Source organism: Mesoplodon densirostris, chromosome 4, assembly GCF_025265405.1.
Source record: "Mesoplodon densirostris isolate mMesDen1 chromosome 4, mMesDen1 primary haplotype, whole genome shotgun sequence".
NCBI classification, from domain to species: domain Eukaryota; kingdom Metazoa; phylum Chordata; class Mammalia; order Artiodactyla; family Ziphiidae; genus Mesoplodon; species Mesoplodon densirostris.
Genome location: NC_082664.1, coordinates 145,992,083 through 146,016,471, shown reverse-complemented (window position 1 = coordinate 146,016,471; position 24,389 = coordinate 145,992,083). Strand labels below are relative to the sequence as shown.

The following is a 24,389-nucleotide window of genomic DNA, read 5'->3' as shown; positions in this document are numbered from 1 at the left end:
AATTGGTCCCGATGGGAGTATTTACACCATGGAAATCAGGAAACACTACAGACAAGGGCTTTTCTTTTTTTTCTTTCCTTTTTTGAGAGTGGGCTTACCAGCACACTCCTGGAAGTTACTAACACTAAATAAAGAAGGCGGCCGGCGGAAGGGTAATGAGCACTTCTCCTTTTCTAATGAAGCCTTATTCTTCCTTCGTTTTGCTGTCCTGCATGAGTTCTGAAGCTGACCCTGAAACCAAGGCCAGTTTGCCAGCCTGAGGGCAGGGTGGGGTCACAGTCATCTCCATGTCATATTCCCAGGCCCAGCCTGACAGCCACATTAGTGTGGACTCAGCAAATGTTTGCTGGTTAAGTGAATGTATTCACTCCCCCTTCCCTGACCCTGCAGGGCCCCTGTGTCCTCCATGAAGCCTCATCAGGCCCTGCCCCTCAGTTCTGCTCTCCCAGCTGTGACTGCTTGTACAGCCACTTTGGCACTTATTTTTCTCTATTGTTTTACATACATTAGCTTGGCCTCATCATGCAGACTGTGACCTCCTTAAAGTTAAAATCAAGTCTTAAGTGAAAAAAAAAAGTCCTCCTGTGTTAATTCACACAGTGCGGGTCCGGTGGGGAGTGGGTTGGGGGTCAGGAATGACAAAAAATGGTATTTGACACCTACTTATTAAACGAATGGGTGGATGCTGGAATTTAGTAGACTGGTTGACCAGTAAGATTTGCCAGTACCCAAGGAGCTCTGTGTCTGTGACTTAAGTCCTGAGGAGGAATTCAAGAAGACCAAGGTCAGCCATTCCCCTAGACACCAGCCTCCAGCACATCATTTATTTGCAGGCTAACTTCCCAGTGGTGCCTCTTCTCTTACCACTCACAGATCCATGCATACAAGTGGTGGCATATGCACTTGGGATTGGAGTTTTAAACCCAGCATAGGGGAAGTGGTAGGGCTCCCACACCAAGGACACATCTGGCCAGAGTGACCCCAACTGCAGCTGCTAATTTTCCACATATTCGAAATAGACATGGTGGGGGGCGGTGTGCAAAAGGGGAGCCAGGAAACTGATTCCAGGAGAACATATGCAAGCCCTCAGTTTTCCTAACTGCAAACTGGAATCAGAATGCAAGCTTCACCCCAGGAACGCTGTGAAGGTAATTTTCATGGATGCTAATACTGTTTTTGTATTTCCTCCTCTTTCTCTTCTCTTCCTTTTCTGTATTCTCTCTCCATCTATATCTCTTTCCATATAGTTGATTTCCTTATTCCTATTATGTTACTTGCTTGGTCATCACCAAAGCATAGTAAATTCTGCAAATGTTTTCCTGCTTTCTGGGCAATTAAGTGGGTCCTCTGAAAAAGGCTGCTGGCAGTGGGTGTGGGGCTGTAGATCGACCTTTCAAGCCCATAGTTTTGTCTAGGATTGGCCTCAAGCAGCACTGTGCTTAGACAGAAGGGCACAATGAGGTGGGGAGGAAGGGTTTTCCTCTGAGTTGCTTATAGCCTCGTGGATGGAGACGAACCTATACCCAGAGGTAGCAGACATCAGTGAGTGGGCGCTGGATCCTAACCTTGACCCTGCCTAGAATGACTGTATGACCCCGAGCATCAGTTTTTCCATCTTTGACATGGGGCAGAGTGGGAAAATTGGCCCTGGAGTTCTCTGAGATTCTAAATGCCAGCGCCACACAGTTCAGAAGAGAGACTCATTTGATATGGGGTCAGAGTGAGTCACATCTCACAGTCACATCACAGCCTCCCCCATGGTTAAGAACCAGCTCATCTGTTACTTGCCCCTGCACTAAGATCAGCATTATCTGGGAAAGTTCAAGCCCACTTGGAAAGATGTCCCTTGTGCCCTCGATGTGCTGGGGAAGAAGTGAGGGGCAGCAGGATGCAAAGAGGGGAGCTGTGAGGTTGTGGAGGTCCTGCCTAAGTCTCAGAGGAATTAGAGGAGGCTCTAAGGGGAGGAGCAAGGCTCAAGTGGTGGAATTGGGAGAAAAAATAAAGAAATCAAGAAATGACACAGGTCCAGATGTTGTCATACCTGGTATCTCTGCTAATGTGGCCATGGGCTTATCTCCCAACAGTGCCCTTGGCTTGGGTCTGGCCCTGCACTTTCCCATCCTTCCTTTTGCTCACACAGTTTGTTCTTTCCAGAAGACTCTACATCTGTAGAACAGCTCTATATCTGACCTAATCATAGCCTTCTCTGAATGCAGTGCAAATACTACCTCCTGGGAAATTCCAGGTACCCTGGCCTGAAACCATCTCCTTTCTGCCCATGTTCTTGTCATTCCTTGTTGTTACCACCAATTAATTAACAAATACAACCCAGCTTGTGGCTTCTTTCCCACTGCTGGTTTAAACTACCAGGCCAAGCACTTATGGGGGTGTGTGGGTGGCTGGGTGGCTGGGTGGAATGGCTTGGGTGGAGGGCAGGGCTGTGTAGTGAGAAGATGGCTGTGGAGTCACATAGGTGCTGTTAAATCGCAGTCCTGATATTTATATGGGAACATAAAACCTTGGCTCAATTATTTAACCTCTTGAAGGATCTATTTCCTTACTTCTAAAGTGATGATCAAATAGGATCTATCGCATAGGGCTTTTGTGGGGATTAAATGAGAGACACTGTGTGGCTCTCAGTAAATTTTGTCTCCTTTCCTAAGTCTTGTCCAACTGAATCCTTCCTCATTGAGGAGGGAGAAGAGAATAGCTGCATCATGTACACCCATCACGGCATTCAGTCTAGCATAGACGCACTGAGCACCTGCCGTGGTCGCCAAGGACAGGGCTCTGCACATAGTAGCCCCACAACCAACACGTGCTGACTTGATAAGAAGTTACACCCAAATACAGTTTATGCCTCGATCTAACTTAAATGATGCCCCATGAGGATGGACTTTTGATCTGCAATGATAACAAACCATGGGACCCCCTCCCCCACCAACTTGGTTAACCTAGGCTCATTCCTGCATTCGCACCAAGCCTGGGCACAGGATGTGGGTTCAAGTAAAATTCTGGACTGTATGTAAGATCCTAATGCTGCTGGTGTTGTATCCAGTGACACAAGACCTGTCACTCTCAGAGCTTCTGCATGTTCACTGACTGAGGGCGGCCCTCCCCGTTCCACCCTCCGGCAACAGTGAGTATCTTACAGTCAGAATCAGCTTATACAGTGGTTTCAGGGACCATCTGAAGACTACCTTTATGAAGGGCTTACTATGTGCCAGGAACTATACTCTGATCATAATGGTACATAACGCCATGCTTAAAAAAACCTTTCAAAGATTGGTTTTGTTATCCTCACTTTACAGATTGTGAGATGACTGCTCAGAGAGGTTAAGCAACTTGCCAAAAGTCACACAGATAGTAAGTGGCTGGACTTGGCTTGGAACCCAGGTCTTATGGCTATCAATTCCATGTTTCTTCTCAACATTCCCAGCCCCTCTACATTCATTAGTTTTACTTATTCATTCCACTCTTCAGTCAACAAACATATTTAAATTAAAGGGAAGATAGGGGATGTTCTCATTGAATTTCAGATCCAGAAATCTGGGGGGAAAAAAAGGGATCTTGGCCTATATTTCATGGCAGAACAGGACGAATGTCGTTGGAATGAAGTCCAGCCCGTGCCTATGGCCTGTAAGTTCCTACATGGTATGCCCTCGCTCCTACACACACCTCATCCTACCTCTATTCCCAGCCACATTCTAGCTGTTTCTTTCTTTCTTTCTTTTTTTTTTTTTTGCGGTACGCGGGCCTCTCACCGTTGTGTCCTCTCCCGTTGCGGAGCACAGGCTCCGGATGCGCAGGCTCAGCGGCCATGGCTCACGGGCCCAGCCGCTCCGCGGCATGTGGGATCTTCCCAGACCGGGGCACGAACCCGTGTCCCCTGCGTCGGCAGGCGGACTCTCAACCACTGCGCCACCAGGGAAGCCCCTAGCTGTTTCTTGAACATAAAAACTTGTTTCCCTCTAAGGGCTTTTGTACCTGCTCTTCCTTCCTCCTGGTACACTTTTCTGGATCTTTCCCTAGTTGGCCACTTTTCATCATTTCAGCCTCAGTTCAAAGGTCCCTTCCCTGACCACCCTGTTCCCTCACCCCTACCCAGTGCCTCCCTATCATGTCACCCTATTATTGTTTATTTACATCATTATCATTATTAGAAATTATTGCCATTTTCTGTTTGTTTGTTTATTGTCTGTTTCCCCTCCTAGAATATACATTCCATGAGGGCAGGGACTTTTGTCTGCTTTGCTTACTACTCTACACACTTCAGGTGCCTGGAACAGTGCCTGTCACATAGCAGGTGTTCAACAAATATTTGCTGAATAAATGAATGAATGGTGCTTCATGAATGGGCAATGTTCTTTCTGGATTAAGTTCTGGAATGGAAGGAGTGTTAAGCTTAAGACTGATCATAACTGTTGCAAGTGATTTCAAAGCATTCTTGCCTCCGCAGTCCTGGAATATGTCAGAAGCTCTAGGAGGAAGGGTAACTCCAAATGCGGCTAACAGGGGTAGCCTAGAGCATGCCATGGCCCCTGGAAAGATTCATCCACCCTCCTCTCCTGTAAAGAGAGGACCAGGAGTGGTCAGGATGGGCCCAGGGGCCACCAAGCAGGGAGTGGTGGGTGACCCAGGAGATAGCATCCAGGGACAAAACAGAGCTCAGAGTCATGCTGGCAGCCTGATGAAGGCTGCTTTTCTAAGGTGCTGGAAGTGAGCCAAGTCCAGAGCTGGGAAGGAAGGCCAGCCATGATGGAACTTCCTAGGGTGGGAAGGAAGCAGCCAAACCTGTCCCTGAAGGCTATGACTGGACCAGGGTGGGCACCAGAGGGAAGAATTCAGTTCAACACCACCAACCTTTCCCCATTATTCCCACCTTTCCCCACTCCCAATTGCAATTTCCTTGTAAAACCAGTTTAAAGTGGAGAGTGGTACATGGCAAGGTTAATGGCTCCTCATTCACTCACCCAGGGACACTGAGCTTTGCCCTGCTCTCTTTGTGGAAAAAAACCTGGTACTTGGGACATACCCCTTCCTGTTCTCAGGCTTCCGTTCCAGCCCGGGCACTTTGGAGGTTTTCTCTGCATTAATTTCAGACGTTGTGTAAATATCAGACTTGGGAGTTTGGAAGAGTATCCTTCAGCCCAAACTTTCCATCAGGCACAAGCACCTTTCTTGGGGCAGGAATCTTGGGCCAAGAACTGAGTTCCCTCAACTTGGCACTGACCACCAACCTGGCAGGACAGAGTGCTCCTTCCGGCAGGAGTTTGAGAAGGGGCTAGGGGACCCAGCATGACTCCTTGGTGGCCTCTCTGGGTGGAAGCTGAGCCCAGGTTTCAAAAATTATCTTCAGTAAAGGTTTCTAGAAGCCAAGGGTCCTTGCCAGAAAGGGCCACCAGGCATTTGGGGTTACAGCCAAATTCCTGAACAAAGCAGAGGGCCAGGTGCCTGAGATGCAGCTGAAAGGAAACAAGAGGCAACTAGCCCAACCCCTTAAACTCTAGGGGCAGATGCACGTTCTTGGAGTTTAGTCCTGGGATCTAGTCATTTGGAATCAAACCTCATTCTTTTGACTCTAGTTTGCATGCCCTGATTCCAGGACTGGGAAGACTTCATAGAGAACATCCACTTAGCTCCTTCTGGGTCATGCTTCTCTTTAAGAGCCAGTGGGAGCTGTGGACCTGGCTCCCAGGAGGTAATCTCTAAGTCCTTATTTAGCTGGGGGCCTTGGGCCATGCTGGATAGTCTATGCTAACATTTACGGTGATTTACGGTGGGGGTCTTGGGTCATGTGATATCAACTTGACCTCTGGAGGGGCTGGAGACTAAGGTCAGCCATGTGGGTGGTCAGCCATGTCTATATGACCAACCTCCAGTGAAAACCCTGGACAGCCAGGCTCAAGTGATCTTTCCTGGCTGGCAACACTCTGTGCATGCTGTAACCCATTGTTGCTGGGAGAAGTAAGCATTGTCCACATAATGCCCTGGGCGAGCACATCTGGATGCTCATGCCCGGTCTCTCTGGGACCCTGTGATGCATGCCTCTTCCCTTTGCTGATTTTGATCTGTATTCGTCTGCTGTAATAAACCATAAGTCGTGAGCAAAGCAGCTTTGCTGAGTTCTTTGAGTCCTTCTGGTGAATTACTGGGCCAGGAGGAGGTCTTGGAGACCTCCTGAAACTGCACCTTTCTGCTCCCTCAGGTTAGTTTGTCCTGCCCAGGGTGGTTCAGTGTGGGTTGAGTGGACAAGACAGTGGACAAGCCCTCTTCTTCCCACAGCCGTCCGTCAGTGACACTGCTTTCCCTTCTTGGAGCATGTGCTCTGAAGAGCTGAGCATTCTTTTTTTGGCCCTCATGTGGAAGGAATAATTGCCTTTCATCTGGAAAAGTTCCAAGAACTTCTTGGCCCTCCTCCCTCTCTCGTTTCCTCTGTCAAACACCCACCATGTGGAAAACTCCGCAGCAGGTGATGAGGGGGATTTAAGGAAGGACCAGTGTGAATCCACCCCTGAGGCTCACTGTGGGAGATGGGAGATAAGATGTGGGAATAAATTCTACAGTACAAGAGGGGAGCCTCTCTCAATGAGAGGTCTCCAGAAGCTACGATACAGAAATCACTCCTGTTGGGAGGACCTGAGAGAGCTTTGAAGAAGAGGTGGCTTTTGAGCTGAGCCTTGAAAGATGAGGACACCCTGGGCATATGGAGGTAGGGAGAGGGCATTCTAGGAGGAAGGGACCACATGAACAAAGGCATGGCAAAAGGAGTGGATCCAACTGGTGAAGGATCAAATAAAGTTAGAAACAAAGCTGGGCCAGATTCTGAGGAACCTCCATGATTGGGCTAATGAGTTTGGCTTTATTCTGTAGGTGATGGGGGGCTCTCAGGGGTTTGGGGAATGACCCGATCTAAGGTGTGTGTCAGGAGGAAATCACAGCCCCCACTATCTCTGCTGGCTGATCCTTGCTCTGTGAAGTTCCCATGGTGCTCAGGTTCACCTCCTCCATTACAGCAGGAGCACATGCTCCTAGAGCATTTGTCTGCCTCTGCTGGGAGATTTCACCCACTGGGGTGTACACTGGGCTTGCCCATCCTTGGGTCTCCCTCACCCACGAGCACCTACCATAACTACTTCCTCTAAAAATGGCTGTCTGTTGAAGGTTGAGCCCAGGCTGGGCATGGTGCACAGCAGCAGTGTGAACAAACAAATCATGTCATTCAAGGCTCACAATCGTCCTGGGAGGGGCACCATTACTAGTCCCATTTTTAGAAAGGAGGATACCGAGGCTCGGCGTGGGTAAATGACTTACCGTAAATCCCACAGCCAAGGAGTGGCCGAGCCAGAATTCAAACCCAGATTAGTCTGACTCCAAAACCAGTGCTCCTAACCAATTCTCTGCTTCCCATGCCCGTGCAAGGGATGGGGGCAGGTGCTGAGGATGCAGCCTGTCATGGGTTTGTTCTTGTCACCCAAAGACCTTTGACAATCTGTGGCCTCAGCTTAAAAGCACAATTCAAAGAACGGACATTGGTTGTGTGCCTCCTACACGGGGAGGCTTCACATTTTGACTCAAAGCACCAAGGCACCTCGGTGCTATAGAATAAGACCCCACAAGAGGCAGAGAGCTTGCTCTCTGAGCCCCTCACAGACCTCTCTGACTCTTGACTTGTTCGAGAATAGTCGGCGAAGAGGCGCAAACATCGACATGAAATGATGTTGCCCCCACCCCGTTCCCGTTTCCTCCCTTTCCAGCTGCCCCTGGCATGTCCCCGGCATGTCCCCAGTTCTCTGCCAGCTGTTCCTGGCTGTGTAACTGTGCCCTGCAAGGCTGTCAGGATTATGGTGCCCAACAGCCTCCCGACAGGATGCCAGAGCCGCGAGCTTCATGAAAGCGCCTTCGAGGGATTCATGCCATCTGCTGCCTCCCAGTCAGGGTTTCTTCAACAACATTGTCCTCACAAGAAAGTTACCTTTCTCTTTTTAACAAATTGACCTCCTTTTTAAAAAAGCTGTGATAAAATACACATAACATAACATTTACCATCTTAACTATTTTCAAGTTCATATATTTTATAGTTCAGTTGCATTAAGTGCATTCACATTGTTTCTTTTTCTTCTTTTTTTTTTGCGGTATGCAGGACTCTCACTGTTGTGGCCTCTCCCGTTGCAGAGCACAGGCTCCAGACGTGCAGGCTCAGGGGCCATGGCTCATGGGCCCAGCCGCTCCGCGGCATGTGGGATCTTCCCGGACCGGGGCATGAACCCGTGTCCCCTGCATCGGCAGGTGGACTCTCAACCACTGTGCCACCAGGGAAGCCCTGTTTCTTAACCATCACCACTATCCATCTTTAGAACACTTTTCATCTTGCAAAACTGAAATTCTGTACCCATTAAACAATAACTCCCATTTCCCCTCCTCCCCTCTCGCCCAGCCCCTGGCAACCACCATTCTACTTTCTGTCTCTATGAACTGGACTACTGTCTTTCCTTTTGAGGAGGCAAATATATATCCGTAACTGGAAACATCTAGAGATCTTTGCATGCTATTTCTATTGGACAGTTTCCATGTTTTTCTGGACTGTTTTTTTATATCCAAGGAGGCCTTCACATACTCAGGGCTCTCCCGGGTACCACCTGGCCTCCAGCATCCTGGGACGCCTTCACATACCCCAGAGAGGAGTTGCATCTTCATGGGGTTGGGCTCTAAAGCCGCACACAAGATGGAAACCAGGTACCATCAAAACTCACCTTGAAAATCTCTTAGGAAGGTGTCATGGTGGAGCCCCCGACATTCTCTCCTAAAGAGTTGAACACATCATCTTTCTTCCATTACTGGGTGAGACTGTTGTTTGTTTATCTGAGCAGCAGATGAATTGCTTGTTAGGAGGGCCATGTTGTATGAGGAATACATGTCATGAAACACTAGATACACGTGTGGTGCCTCAAAATGCTCTCACTCAGAGAAATGAGGGAACAGAGGCCAACTCTGGGAGCAGCAAATTTGAGCCCCTTGTCTCTGGCTCACTGGGAACACAGACCCATCAGCGGAATGCCTGCAGAGTTTTTTACTAAAGCATGCTCTCTCCCAGTGACCGCCACTGCACTGTAGCTGAGCCTCCAACCCAGGAGAGCCTGATGCCAATTTCCCTTGATGGAAAAATTCACTCACAGCTGCACAATCAGCTGTACGAGGGCAAGAAACTAGGGCTCTCTGCATCACATGACGAGCACACATCACTTTCTCCGACTTAGCTTGTGGGCTTTCCGGAAAGTCAGGGAAAACTTTTAATTTCTCCTTTTGTATTCCCTACCATGTCCAAGAGAGAGCCTGGCATGTAGAATAGTCCAATTATGGAAAACTGTTTACTGACTTGGAAACATGTTCACCCTATATCATAAAGCTCAAAAAGCAAGTTGCAAAATAATATGTAGAATGCAATTCCATTCTGTTCTTATGTATACCTATTCACAGAAAACAGACCAGAAAAATATACAGAAATTTAACTCTGGTCATTGTTGGGAGGAGAGTTTATAGTAGATTTTAATTTTTTCCATTTTGAGCATTTTTATTTCCTAAACTTTCTATGTTGTTCTTTATTATTTTTTAAAGGAAAAATGTTTCTAAAAATAAAATGAAATTTTATATCCTTTAAAAAAATCTAGGGGCTTCCCTGGTGGCGCAGTGGTTGAGAATCTGCCTGCCAATGCAGGGGACACGGGTTCGAGCCCTGGTCTGGGAAGATCTCACATGCCGCGGAGCAACTAGGCCCGTGAGCCACAACTATTGAGCCTGCGTGTCCGGAGCCTGTGCTCCACAACAAGAGAGGCCCTGATAGTGAGAGGCCCGTGCACCACGATGAAGAGTGGCCCCCAGTTGAGGCAACTAGAGAAAGCCCTCGCACAGAAACGAAGACCCAACACAGCCAATAAATAAATAAATAAATAAAAAGCTGAGCTGATGTCCTTCTAAAGAATCTACATTCAGGACAATCGCACTAGAAAATAAGCTCCAGTCCTGCCAGGCCGTTAGGAGAACTGGAGTTTGTGGGTCAAAGCCAACGGACTCCCCAGTGACCAAGGTGACAGCCAATTAGGGTTGGTGTGGGGAGGTGGGGAGGAGTGTCTCAGGGAGGAAGGGAGGAGGGAGACAGTTCCCTATGTGTTAGAAGTCTTGGAAACCTGCTGGGAAACAGAATTTTCTTCTGTCACAGTGAGTGTTCAACAGACTCTAGGCCCAAGGTCTTTCCAGCTCATGGCTCCCTCTCCTGAAGGTGGCCCTGACTCTGAGCCAAGGAATCCCCATGAAGTTCAAGGGCATGGTGCGCAGGAATAAACAGGGCTTTACACACACCCCCGAAGGACAGGCCCCAGACTGGGTAACAAGCCCTGGTGCTTCTCTTTCTTATGCTAGATGTCAGGGTCTGATCTGGGAAATTCATCTTCTCTCGGGGCACAGTGCACGGAATAGCCAGGAAACCATAAACTTTATAATCAGATAGTCATGAGTGCAAGTCCTGGCCCCACCACTTACCAACTTTGCCTCAGTTTCACTATCTATAAAATAGGGATAATTAGACCTACTTCATAGAGCTTCCTGCTGACTCAGCATGAAGTGTGTGTACATGGGGAGTTTGGTTCAGGTCATGGGAGGGCATTTATATCCTTTGTACTCAACTTGTCCAGTCTCTGGTTAGCTTACACGCACTGACCTATTGGAAGATGTATCATTTATTTAATCTGCCTTCACTGACAGAACTTCCTTTATACCTTACAAATGAAGCATAGATCTAAAACATAATAGCAAGTCAATAAAGGATGCCATAAGCTGAATTTTGTCTCTCCCCCACCCCAAAAGATATGTTGAAGCTCTAACCCCCAGTACCTGTGAATGTGACCTTATCTGGAAATAGAATCTTTGCAGATATAATCAAGTTAAGATGAAGTTATTACAATGGTACAGTAGGCTTGCAGCAGTTTCCAGGTGTGTGGGGAGACTTGTGCTAGCTTCAAGGTGGCAGGGAACATAAGGCTCTTGTTGCATCCCTCAGGTCCCTTCCTGCTCCAAGCTTTTATGACTACCTTAAGAGCATAAGTGGGCAGGAAAGCAGCTGAGGAACTTCAGTTTGGGCAAGAGGAGGCAGTCACATGATCATCCAACCCACTGCTACAAAACGTCAGGTTCTGAGACACCAGGAATGGGCCCGGGGATATTCATGATGAACAGCTTCGAGAGTGCTTTGAGAGCACTTGCTCTGTGCTACGTACCTTGGTTTAGCTATGTTATCTTGCTTTATCCTCCCAATAAACTTATGAGGGGAGAGTCATTATACCCAATTTGCAGATAAGGAAACTGAGGCATACAAGACTAATCAACTCTGGCAAGGTCACACCGCTGGCGAATTGGCCAAACTGGGCCTGGAGCCCTTTGACCTGACTCCACCCCTGGAAGACAGTGGCCTGATGGATTTCTTGGTGAGTCCAAGGGCTAGATGTCATCAGGAAGGGAACTGGGAATAAAACGTAGGTGACAATACGCTGGACTCTCCACCACAAAAGAAAGACAAGGTGGAGTTGGAGTTCAAGGAAGGCCCAGAGTGGGTGGGGCCTGAGAGGACAGGTGCAGAGCTGGGCGGGGGTAATGTTGCTCAGTGTGGACAATGAAGGCGCAGAAGAGCTGCCCACCGAGGTCTTCAGAATCATGAAGACGCTGAGCTCTGAGGCCAAGGAAACCTCGTCTTCTTCTCTATCCTCTCCCCGGTGCCTGGCCTACCTCCTACCATGTCATGGGTAGTGCTGGGACCCTGCAGCTTGAAAGATGTACAGGGAATGAGATGAAAGATAGCCCATGGTCCATGTTGGGTGGCCCAATGATAGAATTTGAAGCTCCAAAGGTGGTAGAACCTAAAAATGTAAATTTATTTCTAGAAGCAGCTGCTCCCCAAGACATTCGAGTCATCATGAACTGCTAAGGAAAGCTTGGAAGGGGAGTGGCCATTCCTCTCCTCAGCTGGGTCCCACTGATGGCAGAACATCAGCTGGCTCAGGTGACTATGCAGAGTCCCTGGGCCCTGGCGAGGTTGGGATGGGGCTACTAAGGTGGCTGGGCCAGTGGGGACTGTTCTTAGACAGCCGCCATGTTCCAGAGATAGAGCACTGGGAGCTGGGAGACTGGGCCCTAGTTCCAGCTCTGACAGCCACACCTCTAGCCAGGACATACTCTTTTCTAGGTCCCAGCTTTCATATCTATGACAAGAGAAAGATGCACCACAGGATGGCTTTCAAAAGACATAAAATCAGAGTTGTTCTCATAGAACCTGACACAGACCCTCACAATCACTGCCCCTCTCAACTCACTTCTGTGGCCCCTGAGGGGTGTCAGAGACACCCGCCCCCATGCCGACTCCCTGTGGAGCATGGTTTGAAAAGCACTGGGTTGAAGTCACTGAGCAGACTTTGACCGAGCACCTACTGCATGCTAAGCATTTTCTAGGTGTTGGAGATAGAAGACGATCAAGACAGACAGGGCTCCTGCCCCATGAAGCTTTTGTTCTTGGAGGGGCTGGGAAGGGGGCAGACAACCACCAAGGAAAACAACCAAGCAGCAACTTTTAGATAGTGATAAGCTACAGAGAAAATGCAACAAAGGATTGCTGGGGCGTTGGGGTGGAGGTGTTCATCTTCTTGAAATTGGGTGGCCAACTTAAAGGCTTCACTGAGGAGGTGACATTTGGACCTGAATGACCAGAATGAACCAGCTAAGCAAAGTGATGTGGGAAGGGCATCCTGGCAGGGGAGACCATATGGGCAAAGGCCCTGAGGTGGGAACGAAGTGGGAGGCCAGTGGCTGGATGGTGGTGGGTGAGGGGAGAGTGAATCGTGGATGCTGAGACGGCAGGGAGACAGCTCCTGAGGGTCTTGGGCCAAAGAAGGGGATTGGGCTTTATGCTTAGTGTGAGAGGACCACATCTCTATGGCCTGTTAAGAGCCCCTGCAATCCCCAGAGGGCTGAGGCAGGCATGATTGCTGCCTGCATCTAAGGGTAGGTCATCCCACAGGGTACTTGCAGTGACTGAGGAGTAGTCCAGACTAGTTGCCAGTTTCCAGCCATCGAAGTTGCCTGAGCCTTATCTGGTGTATATAAGAGTCTTGCTGACCCCCGTGGGTAAAGCCCGGGCACCCCCAGGCACTGAGAGGGCAGAGGGAGCTCCTGAGAGACGAGCGATGGAGGCCGAGGTGGGTGGAGGGGGCAGTAGGAGGCCAAGGCTCTGAGTCAGTGCTAGGAGCTTCCTTGACTAACAAAGCCACTCCAATCCCCAAACCGTCTACATAGCAGTCCTCTCCCTCAGGGATGGGTTTGAAGACAATCTAAGCAATCAGGTTCCCTCACACCAGGGGGACCCTGGCTCTTAAAACATCACCAAAGCGAGTTACAGCAGAAGCCACTGCAGGCTGGGCTTAGGAAGCAAGTAGGAATCCCAGAATGAGGCTGCCCTAAGGGGAATTAAGGGCTGAGGAAAGGGCTGAAGAAGTCCCCTGGCTGGGCTGTGTGGGCCTGGGTGGGGGTGATGCCCACCGATGGAGTGGTGAGGACAGGGGACAGAGACAGGTAGGTAGACAGGGCACCTCTTTGCTCAGCTCTGGGGCTGCCATTCCCCCCCTGGGGATGCTACTCATTGAGACTTCTGGGAGACTGGTGCCCCCTGGAGTCAGACAGCCAGTAGAGCACACAGGGTTAGGCCTGCAGCCGATGGGGTAGGAGGGGTGTGTGTGGAGCCGGCAGGGCAGTCAGGTCTGGAGAGAGAAAGTGTTCAGAGGCAGGACTCAGCCAAGGAGCCAAGGCCCCACCCTCTGGAAAACCACACTGAATGTTCTACCCCTCTCCCCATTTTTCTTTTAAATCCAGGGAAAAAAAGGAACTAAAACGAACTTCCAACATGACCAACCTTTAAACGGAAGGTAGCAGGTAGGAGGTGGAAAAGGAGAGGTTGGGTCCAGCCTTGCCCTGGTGGTGGAGAGGGCTTGTTGCATCAGTGAATACGTTTGAAGTTTAGGGTTTTAAGCTCTGTGTGGTGGGGTCTCCCTTGTCCTGGGTTGGCCCTGGGGCCCTGGTGCAGCAGCCTCATTCCTGCTGCAGCATCAGACCTGGCTGACTGCCTAGATCAGCATCTCTAGACTGAGTCCCTCACTCTGCTCTAGGGAAGAAGAGTTCTCTGGTCACATTCAACGTGAGGAACTTGATGGAGATTTCCAATGCCCCTTAGCATATTGAGAAGTCCTGCAAGAAAGGGGCACTTTTTATTCTGTTTAACCCTTAGGGATGAGATCCTTTTTACATGCAACACTATTGACATCCCTGGAAGGAATGTTCTACGTTGGGGAACCCTGGCCTAGCTTTTTCTGCCCCTTGGGACAAATGTACTTTAATCCAGGGTCAAGGACAATTGTGTTAAGGAAGAAGGGTCCCTGTCTCAGGCAGGAGAGGGGAGGCAGGCTTCCACTTTCTCACTCCCCTAAAGGACAAAGGTGAGGCCAGAGGCTGTAGTTCTGTCTGCAGGGAAGGGAGGACAAGACACCTTGAGAGGCAGGGCTAGAGGGAGGGGCTTAGAACCAAATGCAACAAGAGGAACTGTTTTGGGCTTTAAACTAGGGGTTCAGAATCAGGACTGCATTAGCATCACCTGGGGAGATTTTGAAAAACGCAGATTACTAACCTGCCCCCCACTACCAAAAACCTCTGGGGGCACATGAGGCCTGGGAACCCTTGTTTCTCAAAAGCTCCTTAAATGTTTCTGATTCTAGGGACAGAGGTTACCTCTGGTGACAGCCTTCCAGGCCCCTTTTTCAGTGCCTCGTAAAACTGGCAAACATCTGCTACATCCCTGAGTCATCCTAAAATCCAGGTGTTCCCCTGAACCATCTGAATAAGCAGGTCAAAGTGAGGGGGTTTGGTTGGGAGGAGGAAGGAGCACCCTTGATGGGGAAGGGAAGTAGCGGGGGGAAGGTCAGGGAAGATCCAGGGTTTGTTGGGGAAAATTCCCCTAAGTATGACCCAGGGTGGTGGCCAGGACAAGGAAGCCCAGGTTTCTTGAGAGAGATGGGAGTCTGGGCTCCCCCCTTGCCTTGGACATTTCCCTTCTAAAGGGTTTTCTTCCCAAAAGCAACCCTGGGGCCAGGAAGGACCCTGGAAGGACAGAGTCAGAAGGTGGCCCAAGGGTGGGCAATGGGTAGTCCCAGGACAAAATGTATCCACGGTTGGATGGGATGGCACAGTGTTTATGTGAACTAGCACCTCCTATTACTGGTTTGGATGTGACATATGATGTGGAGGGAGGAGCCTCAGAAGCCTGGTTAAAGCCGTGGCTCTGCCAAGAGCAGCCTGTGCCCTCCCAGTCCAAGGCCCTCCCCTCTCTGGGACTCAGTCTCTTCACCTGCATGATGAAGGAGCCAGGTGATTTAAATGTCTCCTTAGTCCCCCTGTGCTCTAATGCTTCATGATTCTGAGAAGGCTCAGGGAAGTTTGCTGATTTCCCAAATCCACCCATTTGGCTAGTGGCTTTCAGTTAGGCCTTGATTTGTTGTGATTTCAACTCCATGTGGCTGAGTAATGGTTCCATTTTAAAGAAAGGAAAATGGAGGTGTTCAATGACATGCCTGCACTGAGATAAGTCTTCAGGTTCCTGATCCTGATTTGGTCCTCTATTCAGCAGCTTCCTCAGTTCTGATGTCCCATTCCTACCTCCCTCCCCCAATGGGGATCCTGCTCTTGGGACTGTCACAGCTCAATGGCTGTATCTGCAGTTCCCTCTAGAGGGCACTGCTGCCTGGTGCGGTAACCTGACCCTAGCAGGCACTGGGGACCACAGGTCCTGGCTTCTGGCTTTCTTGGGATAGAGTGGCAAAGTGGAGGATGCCTGTTTGGGTGTTGCTGGCACTTTCCTTGTCAAGAATTGAGAGGAATTTATAGTGCAGTGGTCCACTGGTTTGTTCATTCATTCATTCAGACTGTCTGTGCCTAGCACTGGTTTGAGCACAATGCTCACCAGATACAAAAGAGTCCTGCTTGGGCTTCACAGGCACCCCCAGAAGGCAGCTTCCTGGACAGTAATTTCTCACTGGATCTCTACCTGTGAGGGCAGGGCTTAGTATCTCCATTTTACAGATAAGGAACCTGAGGCTCAGAGAGGTGAAACAACTTCCCCACATCACACAGCCAGTCAGTGCCCAGTTCATGTGACTCCAAGTCAGTGCTCTTCCCCCTGCACACATTGGAGGATGCACACATTGGGCTTCTTGCTGCAGCTAACCGTTCTCCCATCTTCTCACCCCTTGCTGGGAGCTGTGTGTGTGAGGAGGTGCTGACCCTGCACCCCCAGAAGCAGAAGGCATTATTGTGGCAACCGTGTCCCAAACAACAACCTTCTTTGACCTCATGTTCACATGTCCGTACCTGCTGATACTGTAACTTTCCATAGTGGGACCTTTAAAAACCTCAGATAATCATAACAGCTGCTATTTTATTGTAGGTCTACTTTGTGTCAAGTCCTTTATTTGCTTTATCTTGAATTCTCTCAGCTGTCTCACAAGCCCAGTTTCACAGGTGCAGAAACTGAGGCTCAGAGAAGATGACTTGTCTAAGTGCTCATAGTTCGGATTTCAACCTGTTTCTGGGCCACCAGAGTCCAAGTTCTCTCTACTTTACCTCTGTGCCCCTGGCTCTTTTTTCATTTGTTGTCTCCTCTTCATTGCCTGCCAAACTCTCCCTTCTTGCCCTCCTACCCCCAGCTTACCTTCCTGCTGTTACACACAGCTGGGGGGGCATGGCCTGACCCAATGACTAAATGAAGATCTGGAGCAGAGTTTCTTAATCTTGGCACTAGGGACATTTTGGGCTGTATAATTCTCTCTTGTTGAGGAGAAGGCACTGTCCTGTGCATTGTAAATGTTTAGCAGCATCCCTGGTCTCTACCCACTAGATGCCAGTAGTATCGCTCCTCTCCCACGGTGACAACAAAAATTGTCTACAGACACGACCAAATGTGCCCTGGGGGACAAAATAGCTCCCCAGTTGAGAACCACTGCTTTATAGAAATGAGGGGTCAGGGTCAAGTTGATTATAACCTGTCTTCCCCATTAGACCATGAGTGGCTGGAGGGCAGGAAGAGTGAATTGTTTTATTCACTGCTGTGTTACCCACATCTAGTGCCGTGCCTGGCGTGTGACAAGTGTTGCTGAAAGAAGAATGAATGAATGAACGAGTAGTTTCCACGGACACGGTATGTTTCAGGATGAGGGCCTGAAGGCCTAGGTTCCCTTCCAGATCCTCACTGACCTGCATTGGGCTGGCCTGGAGCACAATACCTTTTCCTCTCTAGGCCTTGGTCCCCTTTGCCATCTCTTAAATAACGGTCCTCACTGGCCCTGAAGCCCTGGATGTCTGTGGCCTGGGAACTGCCATGTTCCACCTCAGAGGCCCGGAGTCCAGGGGTTGAGGAGAGGGGCTCTCTCCCAGGCTGGACACTGAGATCTGCCCAGTCTTGAGTTTCTCCTTCCTACTCTTGCTCCCCAAGTCAAATCAATTACAGAGAGACGCGAAGTCCCCCCCCACCCAGCCCTCTCCCGCCCCAAGACCATATGCAGCAGAGGTGGCTCCTTTTTTGGGTGTGTGTCTTAAAAGGAAAAACATGTAACCTCAAAGGTAACCAAATATCCAAATCACGGTGCCCAGCATCACACACCCCAAATCCACCTATTCATGAGTTTAACAAAAAGCTTCTTTAGGATACACTGTAAGGCCATTGAGAGGGAGAAAAGTCGCCTCTTACACGCCCAGGCCAGCCCACAGGGCCTCCCTCCCAGCACACACATACACACACTCACACACACACACACATACTCGGCCGCTTACAAGAAGGCTCTGAGTTTTTAAAAGTAAACTCTACCGTTTCCGTTCTTGCCCTGGATTCAACTTTTGAAAAAAGGAACCGTTTTACCGTTTTCCCTACAAATTCCCATCTCTCTGGTCTTCCCTTTGCCTCAATCCCGCTCCCTCCCTCTACCCCTACCCTTGCCCACCCCCAGCAGCCCATCCTCTGCAGTCTCCACTCCAGCTCCCACCGTGCCCAGGGGCCCAGACCCCCTGACAGGGATGGGGCTGTTCTGTTAGGTCAGGAGAAGGAGAGCAGCCTCCCCAGGGGAGATGCCACACGGACAGCCCAACCTTTGGCTCCTGGAACAGGGCTTTGTTAAGGAAGGAGGGTGGTAGTAAAGCTCCTGTCAGGACCCAAAGCATGGCCCAGAGGCAGCCTGGTGACAGCAGGAGAGGACGGCTCCCGGCTCCCATTTCAAGATGTGTTCCCATCCACAGACCCCCTTTACCAGGGCAGTCCATTAGCCCTGTCGCTTCTTCTGCTCCACTTGTAAGCAGGCTTGTCCTCTTCCTTGAACTTGCCCTTCACTCCCACCTCCAGCTTCCATCCCTCGCTGCCTCTACTCCCACGATACTTAAGGGTTTTGTTCCTATAGGACCAGCAAGGATATGCCCCAGCGTCCACCAGCTGGAGCCACGAGGCAGGAATTTCTCAGAGACAGAAATATCATCAGGATCAGAGTCTTTCAAATTCTTTTGATCACAACCCGCAGTAAGAAATACATTATACAAATATCAAATTTGTGTCTATTTGTGTGTATACATATATATTATCAACATATATATACTTATGTAGACCTGCATAAGTATATATCAGAAAGAAAAGTTTCCAGAAGCAATACTTACCTTCAGGACATGGGAGGCACTATGAGATTATTCTTTCCTATTTCATTAAACCTCCACAAAATTGGTTTCAAAACCAGCAGTTGGACCACTCCTGTTCTAGATGTTCACGTGGGAGCCGACTAAAAATGACACTCCGAACAGGGTCCTGCGGGCTTCCCCTGGCTCAGCTGAGGTCTTCCTAGTATCCAACAAGAAGGGCCTTGGGGGGACCAGGTTCTAGCAGGGATCATTAAAAAAAATCCACACCAAAAGTTGGACCCACAGTCTTTTACTAAGACAGAACTGGGACCCCAAAGGGGCCTAGAATCCACTAGAGGAGAGGAATTCAGGTTTGTGGTACCTGCTGAGAGCCGAACAAGGCACCCACATTGGGTCTTTTAATCCCCACAAAAATCCCCAATCGGAGGTTTTCATCCCCTTTTTAGAGAAGAGGAAACTGAGTTTCCTTTGTCAAGGAAACCTTGACAAAGTCATGTAGCTATTGAACCCGGGTCTGCCTTGGCCGGCAGGCTGCCTGCCCACCCACATGGCTCTTACCCACCAGCTCAGCAGGTGAGCTCTCTCCTGGACTCCCTCTCAGATTGGGGAGTCTGACAGGCCATTCTGGGTCTGTGAGGATGGAGAGTGCCCCATCTTGGCAGGCGGGGGTACAGGCTGCCTGGGATAGGAGTGTGTGTGTGAGAGGGTGACAGGGGCAAAATGTGTGCCTGGGTGTGAGGAAGGGCGTGGGGACAGGTGTGGCTCACACCAGACAGAGCAGGAGCTCACCCCTCAAGCGCACAGACTTCCTCCAAAGAAGTAATAATATATGTTGTTTTCTCCTCTGGATTCTTTGCTCTTGTGTTGATCAGAGGGCTTTCAAATAATAAAGGAAGAATGCCAATTTAAGTATGATTTTCACTGAAAATTCTAGGAAGGAAAAACTTCTACTTAAGATTAAAATCAGTAATAATAATAATATCGAACAGCTTTGAGTACTTGTCCAGTGGCAGGCACTGTACTAAGAGCTTTGCTTGGGTCACATCACAGCTTCTGTTTATTGAGGACCCGCTATGGGCCAGCACTGAGCACAGAGCCTGGCACCTAGGTGGTGCTTAGTAGATGTCAGAAGGAATGAATGAATATACCATGCGTTTAGCTAGAAACTGCACAGAAATACATCTAATTTAAACACAACTTGATGTAACCTGAGGAATTCCAGCATTTCTCTGAGAGAGATTTTCTTCCTTTTGATAATTCCTCTATCCAAAACTTCTTAAACTGGAGAGATCTTTGGTTCTGTAATTTTTTCTTTCAGGTTAGAAGCGTCTCCCCAACCCCACACTTCCACCCCTAACAAGCTTTTGGGTTTTCTCCCCCATTGCTTTTCCATTCCTGAGTCGTCTCTTCCTGGCTCAGTGGCTGACAGGCCAACACACCAGCATGGATCTTCACAGAGCCTCCTAAGCCCCTTTGCCCCTTCTCCTTGGCAGCCCAGAAGACAAGGAAGAGAGAGGAGGATTTGATCCCAGACCTCCGGACCCTTCAATCAGTACTAATGATCAACTATGGCCTCAGAAAACCTAGATTCTAGTCCTACCCCTACCCCTAAGTCACAGTGCAACCTTTAGTGAATGATCACACCTTTCTAGGTTCACTTTCACTTATCATGAGATGAGATGAGTGTGTTTCAGACTGTCAGCTACCCGCCCACCGCAGCATCCAGGAACCAAAATGCCACACTAACCCAATTCAGCTTTGCATCTTCCTCCCTTCCCTCCTGGTAGCCAGCCACCCCCGCAGAACTGGGATTTACGCATCAATCAAAATGCAGAGACCTGGGCTCCTTAGTGGTGAAACCCTAGAAAAACCCCATCAGAACCCCGCTATGACTGCAAGGAGGAGAATGATGAAGAAGTTTGGGTTGGATCCTGTCCCCCAATAGGACATGACTCCCAGCCCTACAGTTTGCTGTAGCATAGAATGTGGGTTCCATTGGCATTGTCAACTGCCTACCCAACCCCAGGGGTAGAAAGGATTCCTGCTCCACCATCACTGGCTTCTGCAGAGGGATCCAGAGATGGAAAGGCAACCCATGGCCATGTGTCCTCCCCTCCCCTCCTCTTCCTTGAGAAATGCCCCTTCTTGGTGGCATGTTCAGAGCGCTGCTCTTGTCTCCCTTGCTGGCAGCTCAGAAGCCCTGTCCCAGGCTCTGCCAATTCCTCCTGGCTTTCCCCCACCCCTCCGGGTGCCCAGTGGCCAAGAAAGTGGAACCAAAGGGTTCTCCCAGCCTCTACTTAGGCACCTGCTGGGTATCTGACACACTGCCGTGTCATTTCGTTTATTCCTCAGCCACTCTGCTGCTGAAGAGGCCTCCTCCTTCGCCCCTGACAGAGGGCAGGCCACGGCTCAGGAAGATGAATCAACTCCCCCAGCTCAAAAATAGCACAGCGGGATTTGGACCCACAGTTTCCTGACTCTGGAGCTGCTACTCTGTCCACTATGGCTCCTCCCAGACACTGGGGCTTGAAAAGTGGGTCCCTTAATTCTGGGGACCAGGAGACAAGAGCCCCTCCTCACGTGTCCCTTCGCCCCATTCACTCTGAGTCTGCAACAGCCAGAAAGTTTGCTCAAGTCCACTGCGGACGCAGCCGGTGGATGTCTGGGCCCCCAGCACACACCTCCCCGGCGGGTGGGGGGAGACGGAAGCAGCACAGCCTCCAGCACAGAGGGGGCAGCCACAGCACCGCTCCCTGCTCGCCAGGCGCCCTGGGAGAGCCTCTCTTTGGAGGGCAGGAGACGGTTACCTTGAAGAGTTGGGTCCCTTCTCCAAGAACTTCAGTCCCATACACTTGGCGAGGCAGCGGGGTCTCCTGGGGCCAGGAGGCCCGGGTCTCGCCGCGCAGAGAGGGAGACGCTCTGGGAGGGCGCTGCGCACCCCTCCTCCTGCCGGCGTCCTGTCCGCAGGTCCCCTCGGGCCGTGGCCGCAGCGGCAGCGTCTGGGTTGCGGAGTCCCGGCCGGCCTAGGGAAGGGACACTGAAAGGCGCCCGTAGCCCCCTGGCACCCGTGTCAGATGCCTGCCGGCGAGGGTGCTGAGAGAGAGACTTGAGCAGCGCTGCGCGCGTCCTCAGCTCTGAGAGCCCCCTCTGGAACAGCGGGAAGGTAGGTGGGCGGGCGGGCACGGCGCGCGGTGACACATACATAGGGGCGGGCGGGGGAGGGGAAGGCCCAGGAGGGGGGCGGGAGGGGGCGAGCGCGAAGGGAAACCCCACCCCCGGGGGACCAGAGGGGCGGCCGACAAGGGGAGGGGAAGGCAGAGGCGTCTGGAGCGCGCTGGTCGCCAGCTCCGGACCGGCGCGCGGCTAGGGAAGCCGCCGGGCGCGCAGGGCGTGAGAGGAGCGCTCCCCGCCGCGGTGCGGCCCCGGCAGCCCCGGCGCCCGCCGGAGGACGGCGGCGCGGGAAGGGCTGGAGCGCCCGCGTCTGCAATGCGGTCGGCCGCTCCTCAGTCGGAGGGGCCCGGGAGGGCTGTACCCGCACTGGCAGCCCCTGCGGGCCCGGCTCCGCAGCCGCCGCGACCGGACAGGGCTCCCCGGCGCCCGCGCGGGGGTCTGCAGCTGACGCCCCTCAAGATGAGATCGGGAGGGGCGTGGCCCCCTGCTCCCAGGCCACAATTCGGAAGGACCCTCCTGAAGAGCTGGCTGAAAGTTTTTGGGGATGGGGTGCGGCGAGATGGCAGGGGAGTGCGGAGCGGGGCTGGGGGTGGTGGTGGGGAGGAAGTTAGGGGACAGCGGGGAGGCGTGCTGGGGCTGGGAGCCTCAAGACCAAAGGCTGAGGGTTTTCAAAATCTAGGGGAGACCAAGGACATCTCAAATGAAGCAGGAATTCTCCAGTAGCTGCAGAGACCACCCTCCTTAATTTTGTTTCCACGCAAAAGAATAAAAGAACTAACAGGTTTTGAAGACCTTCTGAGCTGGTTGTTTAATACACATTAATGTCTCATTTAATTTTCTCAAAGAGCCCAATGCGGCAAATACACGTAAATATTACAACTAGTCTCCCCTTGCAAAGAAAAAAAAATATGTGAAAACTGAGGCTCAGAGGGCAATGGAGTTACCAGTCAAGGTGGGGTTTGAATTCAAACCCAAGGTCATACTCTTTGCTGCTACACAAGCTGCTGGTTCAACCTTAGCACTTTGGGGGACCCAGGCTGGCTGGTGGCCTTCAAGGTCCTTATGGAGGAAGCTGCTGGTGATTGACACTAAGATTTAGTGGCCTTGGTCAGTGTGGTAGAAGCCGCTAGACCCCTCATTGGGCAGGGACTGAATGGAGAAGGACAAGAAGTGGGATCTTTGCGGGCTGCCCATTACGTAGATAACAGACCCAGCTTTTCCTTGGTTAAAAGGAGTCGGAGTGCCTCACTTTCCCCAGCGTGAGTCCTCTGGAATTGTGTGGGTATTTTACTGGCCGTTTCTTCTGCGGGGCAGGACTGGCCCTGGCCCAGCACATTCTCTGGAGCCGCCCACCACCCCTTCCCTGCACAGGACAGTGAAGCCTAGGGAGGGCGTGGTGCCCACTCCACCCGCTGGTCCAGGGAGCTGGGGTTAAGGTGTTCCACTGGTTGGCGATTCTGGCTTCACCAGTGTTCTGCCTGAGTCTGTTGGCTTCTCCGAGTCAGGTCTCTAAGTTGCAGAGCACTTTGGGCACTGCTGACAGGACAGTGACCAGAGCCCCTTAGGCGGAAACAGCAACTTTCAAAGAAATGGGATGAAATCTTATTAGTTACTGGCCCTAATGTCGGGACCAGGGGACATGACCCTTCTAGAAAAAAACAATCTTTAAAATTCCAACAGGAGGGTCATGAATTCTCATGTCAGTATTCATTCATCAGATGCTCTTGGTGAGAACAAACCGCACCCTCATTGTGAAATGGGGCCATATCTGACATATATCCCAAGACACGTGGGTTTAGTGAAGGACAATTCAATTCAAGGACAAATATTAATTAGCTAATTAATCTTTGTAATGAAGGGAATGAATGTTTATTGATCATCTAGTTTGTAACGAAACTAAGAAGCCTATAATAGGCACCTATTGTGTGCCAGACACTGCTTGATACCACGGCCTGGCAGGTGGCTCTTATTACCATTTTAAACACTAAGAAGCTGAGATTAAGAGGCCACCCAGGTAGTGAATGAGTGCAGGTTGGCATGACTCCACACTGCCTACCTTTACAGGCTGCATGATGGGAAAGCATTTGGATACTTTAAAGACTGTGTTGAGAGAATCAAAGGACATGAGTGTCTGAAAGCCCTTGGTGGCATATGGACGTTCCCCTATTCAATGCAGGAGTCTACACAAGGGAACTCCTTATGTAGTATTTCTGATCCTGGTCATCTCTCCTCTGCTCAAATACTTTGTAGCTGCCCACTGCCTTTTCCAGGCTGCCTGACCTGGTCTGCTATCATGGGCAAGTTCTAACCTCTCACTGCTCAGAGTAGTCTATAGACTAGCACAGTCAGCTGGGAGCTTGTTGGAAATGCAGACTCTCATGCCCACCCCAGACTCAGAATCTGCATTTTAATAAGACCCCTCAGGTGTTTTCTATACCTGCTGATGTTTGAGAAGCACTGTG

General features: G+C 50.6%; 1 protein-coding gene across 4 annotated transcripts in view; it reads right to left on the bottom strand.

Moving 5' to 3' along the window:
* Positions 1 to 21,935, bottom strand: part of ACAN (aggrecan) — a 62,919-nt gene extending 40,984 nt beyond the window's left edge. For all 4 annotated transcript variants that reach the window (XM_060097352.1, XM_060097349.1, XM_060097350.1 and 1 more), the window contains exon 1: positions 21,564 to 21,935. The gene's annotated coding sequence lies outside the window, so the exon portion shown is untranslated. The remainder of the gene's footprint in view (positions 1 to 21,563) is intronic.
* Positions 21,936 to 24,389: the final 2,454 nt, after the last annotated feature.